Below are 12,354 nucleotides of genomic sequence, written 5' to 3' on the forward strand. Positions count from 1 at the left end.
TTCATTCATTCCTGTATTCATTCATTTATTTGGCAAATAACTCAGCAATGCTTACCCTGTTCCGGGCACTCGAACCCAACCTCAGCTCCTTTGTAATGAGCAAAAGCTAGCAGACTGCAGTGTTTTAATATCGCCCCAGAACCTATCTTTTTTAGATTATTTTTGACAGAAGAATCCAGGTATTTGCTACCAAGCAAATTCCTGTTCTCAAAGTAGTTGCCTTTCCACACTGCAGGAGGTTTTAGTGGTGTTCCCCTTTTCCTTCAAAGCCTGAGAGAGAGAGATTGGTCCCCTGGGAGGAGATTGGTTCTCCGGCTCCGTTCTGCTAACAATCAGTGCCTGGTGTTCCTGGGTTGCCGGCTTTCACCAATGCTTTGTATGCTTTGGGTCTCATCCCCACGGACACCTTGGATATGTGTCTTCTTTATTGGGATAATCAAAATGATTTGTCTTTAAAATGCCGAGTAAATCATGAAAAGGCCATTCATCTTAGATCCCGGTTTAAAATGTATTTCATTTGAGTTTCCAAATTTAGATTTATTTACCGTGTATTGTTTATTATCTGATAAAATGTGCAAATAGGTCTTTTTTCCATAGGAGCCATGTGTGAAGCTCAGATTATTTGTTTAGATTACCTGTCAGCTTTTCATTTATTTCCAAAACACACAGGACGGTTATCTTCATTCCATCAACTCACCTTCATTCACAGGACTTTGCCAGAGCCTTAGTTGGGTTATGAACAGACTTGAGGAAAGCTAGGACAGTTGAAGTCATTAAGCATCTGTTTTGAGGGGAGGGATAGCTTCCTGGGGGGGTGTAGGTGTTGTTTGGTGGAAGGATGTTTCCTGGATTTCTCCTCCTCACCTTTGTCCTCTGATTTTGGATGATCAGGCCTGAACTTGCTGTTTAGTTTTCCTGGTCTGTAGGCTAGCTAGGACCTTGAATGGTGCACAACGGTAAGGTTAGCAGTTCAACCCCCCCCAGGAGTACCACGGAAGAAAGTGCTGGCAGTCTGCTTCCATAAAGATTACAGCTCAGTTCTACTCTGCAACACATGGAATTGCCATGAAGCAAATGGACTTTGCAGCATTGGGTTTGGTTTTTTTTTTGATAGACTAGCCGAGGTGTCAGTATTTTGGGTGTCTGACTCCCCAGTATGCCTCGTGGCATTTTGGGGTCGTGTGTGTGTGTAGCATGTGTGTGTATGTAGCATGTGTGTGCAGAGAAAAATTCTCACCATGTTACCGGAATAAGGCTCTTGACTCTCTCTGGTCAAGAATGAGCAGGTAAGGCATGTAGAGTTTTCCACACAAGCAAAGCTTTATTGAAGAGGCTTGCAGGCAGAGACGAGGAGGGCACGTCTCCCAGAACAAAAGACCCCAACGCATACCCCCCTCTCACAGAACAAAAGACCGGCCTGGGTTTTTAAAAGTTCTTGGGCAGGAAGAGATTCATGTTTATTTATAAACACAGACGGGGTATGTTAACTAAGGTGCTTGCGCAGCAGCTTTCCAAGATGGCTCTTGCCCCAGAGGCCTCTGGGGTTCATAGTAGGACTTATTACGGGGCATCAAGCCTGTGGAGTCTCTGGCTCCCTGGGTTCCATTTCCCGGCTGGGGCTGTAACCCCTCACTGCCCCTGGTGGAAGGTCACACAGCAGTCACAGGTGGATGTCCTGCTCATGTCCCTGGGCCTGGTTTTCTCCAGCTGCTTCTGAAAGACAACTTTAAAGAAAAGTTTTCGGGCTATTTTCTGATACCTTGCCCCGCTGTTCTGGGAAACGGCTTTGTGTCTGTGCCCTGGCCCATTTCTTGTTACTTTGTGTGCAGATGGCGGGGCGGGCGTGGGGGGCCTGTTACCTGTCTTAATCACTCCTCGTGTGCCAGCAGTGCCCTTCATCCCCTCATACTTTGGAAGGTAGTGAGGGCCGCCTTCCCCATGGGCAGCCCCTCTGCCTTAGATACACTTCCAGAACTTTCTGCCTTCCCCTGGGTCCTGCAGATGCCCAGCAGATAGATGCAAGCTGCTTTCAGAAAGGATCAGGCTTCAATCCATCAAACCCCAGGCTCCTCAAGGATGTGTTGTAGGGAACATTCCGTGTTTCTAGTGGGTGGTGAGGTCAGATTTTTGCCATAATCACCTCTGTCCTGACTTGCAGCCTTTATGGAGAGGAGTGGGGGTGGGGGGGAGGGGAAGGCTGGGGGTGGGGGGGTTGTTCTGCTCCTGAAATGAAAGCCATTGTTCCTCTCCTTGGGATGGCCAGGGTATTTGCATTTAAGAAATGAGCTGGGGAGCGCTCAGGGGGATGGGCTCAGGTAAACAGAGGGACTCAGTGGCAGGTACTGGGTCCTGTGTGGTGGCCCTAATGCCACCAAACTGTGCTCTCTGAGGGAGAGAACCGGCTGGTGTCTATTTTTAGACTGGTTTTATTGCTTCCTCACAGTGTAGCTTCAGGCCGTCCTCATTTTTGGCGAGCAAGGTTGCGTCATTGGTGTATCGCAGGTGGTTAATGAGTCTTCCCTCGATCCTGATGCCGGAAGAAATAGAACCAGAATGTTCCGTGCAAACGAGAATGGCGAGGCTTCTGCTCGCTTGCTTTGAACACATCCTCAGGAAAAACCAATTGCTAGAAAAGGACATCACAATTGGTTAAAGTGGAAAGCTGGTGAAAACGAGGGAAACCCTCCATGAGATGGATTGACACAACAATCACAGCGATGGACTCAGACATGCCAGCGATCCTGAAGATGGTGCAGGACCAGTCAGTGCTTCCTTCTGTCGTATGTAAGGTCGCCAGGAGCCTGAGCCGACTAAACAAACAGAAAACCCATTGCCTTGCAGTTGATTCTGAGTAGAACCGCCCTGTAGGGTTTCCAAGGAGCAGCGGACCGCCGACCTTCTGGTTAGCAGCCAAAGGTTTAACCACTGCACCACCAGGGCTCCTTGAGCCAGCTAGAGGGCAGCTAACAACAGGGGAGGAGCTTTTCGCAGCATGCACTCTTGGAAATCCTTTGCATATGTTAATGCATTTGATTCGGGGAATCCAATCCCACCAAGCAATAGGATTAATTGGGTATCTATTGTTATTTCCATTCCAGAGACAGGAGGGGAAGGCATAGAGAGATAGGAAGCAAGCCACTCAGTCAGCTCCACAGCGCTGCCTTCCACAGGGGACACCAACCCTGCTGAGATGCACCCCCTCACCTCCATCCAGCTGAGCCACGTCTGAGCTCCGGGGTGCAGGTGCGATGGAGGGGATGAAGCACCCTTGTCCGCACTGTCCTCACCCGTCCTTCCAATGACATGATGAGAGCTGTCACCTCCTACAGGCCCCTGGAATCGTGAGCACACTGTGGGTCCCTTCCTAATGAGCAGAAGGTTCAGTACGGCCCCAGAATGTACCCTTTTGGACCACACAGGGGCAGGCAGGAAAAGAGTGGTGTGCTTGTGAGTCAAGAGGAGCCAGTTCGCATGGTGGCTTTTGTCTTATACGGGTTCTTAGGTCTTCAGCCTGCTGCTCTGCTGCCCTGCCCCCTTTCCTTGTAATTGCAGACAAATGATTTCTGACAGACATCACATTGGCAGGCTGCCATAGGGCAGTTTTCCCTTACCCTCCTCCGTCTCCTCAAACCAAGTCTCAGAAGACACGCGGTACTTCCACTTTGTTCAGGTTTCTGCTTCACAAGACAGTGTAGAGCTAAGACGTTGGCAAAATCTCTTGTGCGCACCTGTGTGCGTGCGTGCATGTGTGTGCGTGTGTACTAGAGCTCACCATAGAGACCCTGCGCATAGGCGTGAGAGCTGGCACCCTGAGACCAGGGTGGGCAGTGGGGTGGCGTTTTGCAGCCCCTCTGGGAGTTATTGGAGCCGAGTCACCAGGTTTGGATAATTTGCCTCCTGAACTGTATGAAAGCAGAGTATAATCTAGGAGCCCTGGTGGTACAGTGGTTAAGAGCTCGGCTGCTAACCAAAAGGTCGACAGTTTGAATCCATCAGCCGCTCCTTGGAAATCCTACGAGGCAGTTCTACTCTGTCCTATAGGGTCCCTATGAGTCGGAATCATCTTGATGGTAACAGGTTTGGCTTTCGGTTTTAGTGAAGTTTAAGGAGTTTGAACCCACCTAGGGGCTCCGAGGGAGAAAGACCTGGCGACCTGCTTTTGTAAAGATAACAGCCTAGAAACTCCTAGGGGCAGTTCTACTCTGTCACACGGGGTTGCTATGAGTCAAAATCACCTTGACGGCACACAACAACAGTGGCTTTTACAGTAATTTTTAAAGTGCTTCTCTTCATTTCATCTGATGGTAAAGCTATCCAAAGGTCGCGTGTACTGGGTGAAGATATAATAATAAGTGCTAGGGTGCGGGGCCCTGAGTCTCATCCTCCTGGTCCTCACTGCAGCCTTGTCACCTGTCACTCCTCCCTGGGCACTGACGGGTGTGCTTTTCCCCTGTCACCCCCTCCTGGGTCAGGGAGGGGTCTTGCTTCCTGGTTCGGCTAGAGGCTGGTCCTGTGGCTTCTCCTTCGCCTTCGCCACCCAGAGGACATGGCATACTTGACACAGGTTTCTACAACAAACAAAAGCCTCGAGGTTAGATCAGGAAGGGACTTTGACCTCCCCTCCCATCACCCCACCTTTTTTTTTTTTTTAAATTATATTGTAGGTGAAAGTTTATAGCTCAGGTTAGTTTCTCCTACAAAATTTTATACACACATTGTTACGTGACCCTAGTTGCTATCCCTGTAACCTGACAGCACACTCCTCCTTTCCACCCTGGGGTTCCTGTGTCCATTCAACCAGCTCCTGACCCTTTCTGCCTTCTCACCCGCCTCCAGTCAGGAGCTGCCCATTTAGTCTCGTGTATCTACTTGAACTAAGAAGCACACTCTTCATGAGTATCATTTTATGTTTTATAAAAAAAACTAAAGCAAACCTGTTGCTCTCGAGTCGGTTCCGACTCATAGCAACCCTGTAGGACAGAGTAGAACTGCCCCATAGAATTTCCAGGGAGCGCCTGGTGGCTTCCAACTGCTGACCTTTTGGTTAGCCGTAGCACTTAACCACTATGCCACTCCTGGGGTTCTTCTAGTGTCAGACCGTTAAGTCTGGTCTTGTTACGTGAATTTGACTTCTACACCCCACTTTTCTCCTGCTCCATCAGGGACTCTCTGTTGTGTTGCCTGTCAGGGCAGTCATTGGTGGTAGCTGGGTACCATCTAGTTCTTCTGGTCTCAGGCTGGTGGAGTCCCTGGTTTACGTGGCCCTTTCTTCCCTTGCCAGCCCACCTTTCACAGGTGGAAGCAGCAGGGCTGGAGGAGAGCAGCAGGGCTGGAGTTGCTGCTGGTACAGGTACACGGTGGGGAGGGGCAGGTCCCCAGCACCCTCACCCCACCCTCGGCCCGCAGCCCTTGTTCCTCAGTCAAATGTTGGTCTACAGGCAGAGCCCAGCGGGAGTGTTTGATATTGTACATTTGAAACACTTCGGCACAGTTTCTCTTTTAAGATAAAAGCAGTAACCGAGAAGGAAAGTGGTTTATTCTTAGCTTCTTGGCTGGGAGCCGACTCCAGCGTCTCTTCAGCAGCCATGTTTGATGCAACTTGTGGGGGGGGTGCGGGGCGGGGAGACAGTCTTACAGAGTCTGGGTCCCCAGCCCTGCAGAGCTCTGGGGGAGGCAGTGCCCCCCAGGGCAGACGCTCAGCTGGGGGTGCCTGCTTCCCTACTCCTGATAGACTCACGTTGGCTGGGAGTGGTGCCTGAGCCTTAAAACATTTTTGTTGCTTTTTAAATATCTCTGGGTGAAGTCACTGTGTTTTCTTTCTTCATTTTTTTTTTTTTTTTTTTTACCTCTAGTCCAGTTATAGTATTGGTTTAGGGAAGTTCAAATCCGTGGTTTATTCTCAGAGTTCCAAGTGCAGCCACATAAGCACGGGTTGGGGCCGGGCCTGAGGCTTTGGCATGGAATCCGCCTGCTATTTCAGATGCCCCAGAAGCCTTCCTGGAAGTCACTTCATGGGGTGTTGCTTGGTGAGGCTGTGGGCCTGGCATCTTAGGCCACCGGGCCCAGGGTGCCACAAGCCCTTGACGGGGGGCGGGGTGTTTATTAGAAGTTGTCCCCTCTCCCAGGCGTTATTCTCTAGGACGGGGTGGGGCCTAGGACGGAGTCATCCCCAGGAAAGCCTGAGGCCACAGCCCCTTTCTGGGTGACCCTGCTCCGGGGTGTGGATGTTGTGGCCGTGGGCTGGCCCTCCCCCGCCTGCATGTGCCCTTAGGGCCGGGCACCCGGCCACAGGGCTGTCCTGCCAGGAGCAGCCCTTGCTCTCTACCCAGGTACCGACAGAAGCCTGTGTTTGCAAGCGATGTACCTTTAGAGCCGGGAACTTGACATGTTGCAACTGCAATACGCAGAAGCAGGTTCAGCACATCTGCAGCCTCTGGTTCAGATCTGAAGTTAACCGGTAATCAGTTGCCCTTGAGTTGACTCCGGCTCATAGCAAGAATGGCTGCAGCAGTACATCGACAGGGAACTGCCAGAAATTCAGGCCGGCTTCAGGGGAGGACATGGAACCAGGGCTGTCATTGCTGATGTCGGATGGATCCTGGCTGAAAGCAGAGAACACCAGAAGGAGGTTTACCTGTGTCTTATTGACTATGCAGAGGCATTCAACTGTGTGGATCATAACAAACTATGGATAACACTGCGAAGAGTGGGAATTCCAGAACACTTAATTGTGCTCATGAGGAACCTTTACACAGATCAAGAGGCAGTTGTTCGGACAGAACAAGGGGATACTGATTGGCTTAAAGTCAGGAAAGGTGTGTGTCAGGGTTATATTCTTTCGCCATACCTATTCAATCTGTATGCTGAGCAAATAATACGAGAAGCTGGACTATATGAAGAAGAACGGGGCATCAGGATTGGAGGAAGACTCATTAACAACCTTCACTATGCAGATAACACAACTTTGCTTGCTGAAAGTAAGAGGACTTGAAGCACTTACTGATGAAGATCAAAGACCACAGCCTTCAGTGTGGATTGCACCTCAACATAAAGAAAACAAAAATCCTTACAACTGGACCAATGAGCAACATCATGAGAAATGGAGAAAAGATTGAAGTTCTTGAGGATTTCATTTTACTTGGATCTACAATCAACAGCCATGGAAGCAGCAGTCAAGAAATCAAAAGACGCATTGCATTGGGTAAGTCTGCTGCAAAGGACCTCTTCAAAGTGTTGAAGAGCAAAGATGTCACCCTGAAGACTAAGGTGCGCCTGACCCAAGCCATGGTATTTTCAGTCGCATCATATGCATGCGAAAGGTGGACAATGAATAAAGAAGGGCAAAGAACTGACGCCTTTGAATTGTGGTGTTGGTGAAGAATATTGAGTATACTATGGACTGCCAAAAGAACGAACAAATCTGTCTTGGAAGAAGTGCAGCCAGAATGCTCCTTAGAAGCAAGGATGGCGAGACTGCATCTTACATATTTTGGACGTGTTGTCAGGAGGGATCAGTCCCTGGAGAAGGACATCATGCTTGGCAGAGTACAGGGTCAGCGGAAAAGAGGAAGACTGTGCTGATGGGCAGAGAACATCAGCAGGGCTGGGGGGGATGAGTGACTCCTGTAGTTGGGGAACATATTAAAAACATATTAAAAAAATCTAATGTGTATTATTTTACTATAAAACAGACCTTGTCATTTCAGATCCAGGTAAGAATCATTGACATTCATGGTGTGGGGAGCAAGAAGCGCAGAAATTATAGGGACCCTTTTCCTGCGCTTTCCCCCTAATCACACTCTTGAACACCTGGGCATCCAGACTGACCTTTAAAGGCTTAATGGTTTGCAGCCCTGGGCTGTGCTCACGTGGGAGACTCACGGCACATTAAAAAAGCTCCTCGGTCTCTGGAAATATCTTTATTGTCTTTTGTTATTGTGAAAACAACACAAGCTCACGCTAAAGGATTAAACCAGGAGCAGACTGGGTAAAGCAGAAGAAAGTGTCCTGGCAATCCTGCCGCAGAGAGAGCCACGGTTACAGGTGTGGTGGATGGTCTTCCGGAGAGCTCTCCCTGCAGCTTCTTGTACTCCGTCTAGTTAGTTAATTCATTCCGACTCATTACTTAGTGCACGAACGTGGGCTCAGGTTGTACAACTAGTTGTCCTGTAGCCTAGTGTGTTATGCTGACTAGATAGATGGTGGGGCTCTTCTTGTGATCAGCCAAATTTTGTTCAGGGTGTGGGTTTGGTTTTTGGTGGGGTGGTGTCTGTTATTAGTCGCAGTTGAGTCCATTCCGACATGGGATGACCCCGTGTGTGCAGAGTAGAACTGTTGCTTAGGATTTTCAAGGCTGTGTTGTTTGGGAAGCAGATCACCAGGCCTGTCTTCTGAGGCGCCTCTGGCTGAGTTTGAACTGCCAACCTTTCGGTTAGTAGTCGAGCGTTTAACTCTGTGCTGGAGTCTACAGCAGAGCATGCACACAGCTGCAGGGATGCCTGCACCTCGCCGGGTGGAAGAGATCTGCAGGGGGCTGGGAAGTCAGCAGGCAGCCGAGAGCGGCTCTGGATGTCTGTATGGAGCTCTCAAGTATCAAGCCCACAGAGTCAGTGGGATGCGACTGGGCTCCTGGCTGCCCTTCTTCCCCAGAAGCTTGATGAGGAGGGAGTGTGGTGCGTTCTTCTGTAGGCCCCTTGCGGCAGCGTCAGGCTGTGGGACCAGGAATGCTTGTTATCCCTGCCAGCCCTGCTAGTATGCACGTCAGGTTTTAATCCCTTTCAGAGTTTCCAGGGAAATTCTTCGGTGCTGAGAACAATGGAGGGCCAAGAATATGCTTTCGGGGGGCGGGGAGGGAGGAGGGGTTGTCAGGACTGCCTGTGTAATGATTGGGGAGTGTGCAAGACTGTTATGTTTTTCTCGTTTTTAATCCATTGCTTCTCCAAACCAAAGCCCTTCTCTATGAGTTGATGCCGACTCATAGGGACCCTATAGGACAGTGTAGAACTGCCCCACAGGGTTTCCAAGGAGTGGCTGGTGGATTTGAATTGCTGACCTTTTGGTTAGCAGCTGAGCTCTTAACCGCTGCGCTACCAGGGTTCCATTAGTCCATTGCTTAAAAATAAAAAAATTTATTGCTTACGACCCTTAAAAAACCCAGTTGCCATCCAGTCGATTTTGACTCATGGTGACCCCGTGTGTGTCAGAATAGAACTGTGCTCCATGGGGATTTCAGGTGTTGGTTTTTCAGAAGTAGATTGCCAGTCCTTTTTTCCGAGGCATCTTCTGGGTGGACTTAAACCTCCAACCTTGCTATTAGCAGCTAAGCGTGTTAACAGTTTGTACCAACCAGAAACACTGCTTATGACCCTTACTTACCGGGAATGTCAGCGACAATGGGGTCCCAAGAGGCATACACCATCCTGGAGCGCACTGTGTTTAAGTATGAAAGATGGAGGCAGACATTTCAGCTTCTGCACTTAGCAGCTTGGATTGTGGGGTTTTCACAAGAGCCCAAAGACCAAGCACAGAGAGAGAGAGAGGGAGAGAGGGATGGAGCCATGCTTGTCTGCTCGCCCAACCCAGAGTTTCTACTAGGAGGATGATTAGATTTGCTGGCCTTAAGACCTAATGCACAGTATTTATTTTCATCATGTCATGCAGCCACAGAATTGGCAGTGGCTCCGTGAAGTCTCTGCCCATTTCCTGTGCGTGGACTGTAGACTTATTCGAGGGGGAAAAAAATCAGGCTAGCTCTCAGAATGGTCTCACACAGGTCGATGCAATGGCAGCGTTGCTGATTCGTTCCTCTCGCTGACAGTTAATCTATGAAAAGAGAAGGCCCACCTTTGTTTTGATTTGATTTGCTTGTATCTATATTAAGTCAAAGGAGTCCTGGTGGCCCAGTGGTTCAGTTAAGCGCTCGGCTGCCAAACAAAAGGTTGGTGGTTCGAACCCACCAGCCGCTCTGAGGGAGAAAGATGTGGTGGTCTGCTTCCGTAAAGGTTATAACCTTGGAAACCTGTGAGGCTCTGTGGAGTCCTGTAGAGTCACTGTGAGTGGGAATGGACTCTGCTGCACACAACAACAACGTGTTAAGTCAAGGGCCGTTTTAGCCAAAGGTCGTTATGAAGCCAGCCGAAGGACCAGGGTCTCTTATCCTCCCTTTTGGCCAGGGTGGGCCCATTAAACAGAGAGACGCAGGAGAACCCCAGGCACCAGCTGACAGTGGGTCTGTTCAGAAGGGTGTTGTTGGAAGAGCAGAAGCTGGGATGTGAGAGCCAGAAGGGACCAGATGCCGCCCTCCCATTGTACAGATGGAGAGGTGGAGGCCCAGAGTTGGCCACGTGCTCCCTGCTGGGCGGGGATTTGAACCAGCTGTTCCCACCCATCTGTCAGTGGCCTGTGAGTTACTCTGATGCTGAAAGCTATACCACCAGGTAACCCATGATGGACAGATTTCAGCAGAGCTTCCAGACTAAGACAGACTAAGAAGAAAGTTTTGGCAATCCACTTCTGAAAATGACCTGTGGATCACAGAAGAAAATCGCCTGATACAGCGCTGGAAGATGAGCCCTAGGTTGGAAGGCACTCAGTATACACAGTGGCTACAGCCATGGACTCGAGCATGTGAAGGGTCATGAAAGTGGCATGGGATGGGACAGTGTTTTGTTCTGTTACCTATAAGGTCGCCATGAGTTGGGGCCGACAGGATGGCGACTAACAACATCCCCACATTTCGTGGATTTTTGTTCTGCGAGTTAGCTGTCTCCTATTTACCTGTAGTTAGTCCTCATGAAAAGTCTTCAGAAAGAGTCCCCCTACCTTACTGCCCATCTACCCGCTGCCCCCTGTGATTTCAGATGAAGTGTGGTGTCTTTCTGTTGGTGATGGCTGGCAGGTGTGACCAGTACTGTGTGGGCTTCCCTGTGCCTTTGTACCCTGCACCTTGGATGCATGCCTTGGGGACTGAGTAACCCTGGGCCACATGAGTCATGCAGCCTCTATGCCCCCTGTCACTGTCTTAGTTGTTTTTTTTTTTTTTAATTTAGGGGCAACAGGGAATGAGTTAATTCTGTAGTAATCTTCTGGATTCATTTTCCTCTATTATCAAGCCATCCCTTATTATAAACATTAATTGCACCAGGAATTAAAATATTACTGAATGTGTTTACAATCCTTTATGGAATTAAAAGCGTCAGGCCCAATTAGACTCAGCACAGGGCTGACAGAAATTCAGCGTATGAATTTTAAGTACTGAAGCCTACTGTCCTGTTTTCTTCAGTATTTTGAACTATGGGAAACTTGTCTTGCCTGTTTCAGCTTCATCTTTACTTCTACAAGTGACTGTTGCATACCACCAGCATCTATGCTGGGTAAGAGAAATTAACTTTTAACGTGTTGATGTTTGTATATTAATATTTCAGTGTCTACACAAAATGAAGAAAAACACTTGAAAAAAAGGCCGTCTATTTTTCCATCTCAGAAAAATGGTTGTGAACTTAATCTACAAATTTGGTTTCTTCTACAGTTTCAGATTCATTCCTTTTTCATGAACATTTTCATTTTCAAAGCTATACAATTTTATTTTAGATGTTAAAATGATTAAAAAGAAAACAAAACAAACCAATTGTGGTTGAGTCAATTCCAACTCACGGATGGTATGTCAGAGTAGCACCGTGTACCACGGGGTTCTCCGTGGCTCATTTTTTGGAAGTAGACCATCAGGCCTTCCTTCTGAGGTGCCTCTCGGTGGATTTGAACTGCCGTCCTTTCAGTTAGCAGCTGAGTGTGTGACCCATTTGCACCACCCAGGAACCCAGTGGTATTATAATAAAGAAATCGATGGAATTAGGTCACAGGTTTCAGGATTGTCCAGTCGTCAGTTATGAACCAAATATTCTGAGGCATGGTCAGCTAACAAAACACGAGCCTTCCTGAAGGAAATAACTGGACGTAAAGTATCAGAGCTGAGTGGAACGGAAGCGTCTATGTTAGCTTGTTGCCTTGTTCCCCTCGAGACTGTGGGCAGGCATCTATCTTCATATTTTAAGAAGGAAAGGAATGATTTTATCATTTCCATTCCATTCTCTACTTCTCAAATATGAGTCTTTTAAACTGTCCTTTACATACCTGTAGCAAGAAAGGTGGCCTCAGAGCTCTGGGACAGAAGGCAGAGGAGCCTCTCTGTATGTTACCGAGCAGTTAGAGGTGAGGAAAAGGTAGCAAAAAAGAATCATACGTTCTCCAAGAAGTTACAAACTTGTAAATTCCTGAGAGCTTTTCTGCCCCAGTCATCTGTGCTGGTACCATTTTACCTGAGGTTTCCTGGGGGGCTGGTAGTCTAGGGAAGGATTC

The 12,354-nt window shown here is 48.7% G+C and overlaps 1 protein-coding gene across 7 annotated transcripts in view; it reads left to right on the top strand.

The window, feature by feature from the left end:
• AGAP1 (ArfGAP with GTPase domain, ankyrin repeat and PH domain 1) overlaps positions 1 to 12,354 on the top strand; it is a 661,010-nt gene that overhangs the window by 175,898 nt on the left and 472,758 nt on the right. The window lies entirely within an intron of this gene.

This window comes from Elephas maximus, chromosome 6 (assembly GCF_024166365.1).
Source record: "Elephas maximus indicus isolate mEleMax1 chromosome 6, mEleMax1 primary haplotype, whole genome shotgun sequence".
NCBI lineage: Eukaryota > Metazoa > Chordata > Mammalia > Proboscidea > Elephantidae > Elephas > Elephas maximus.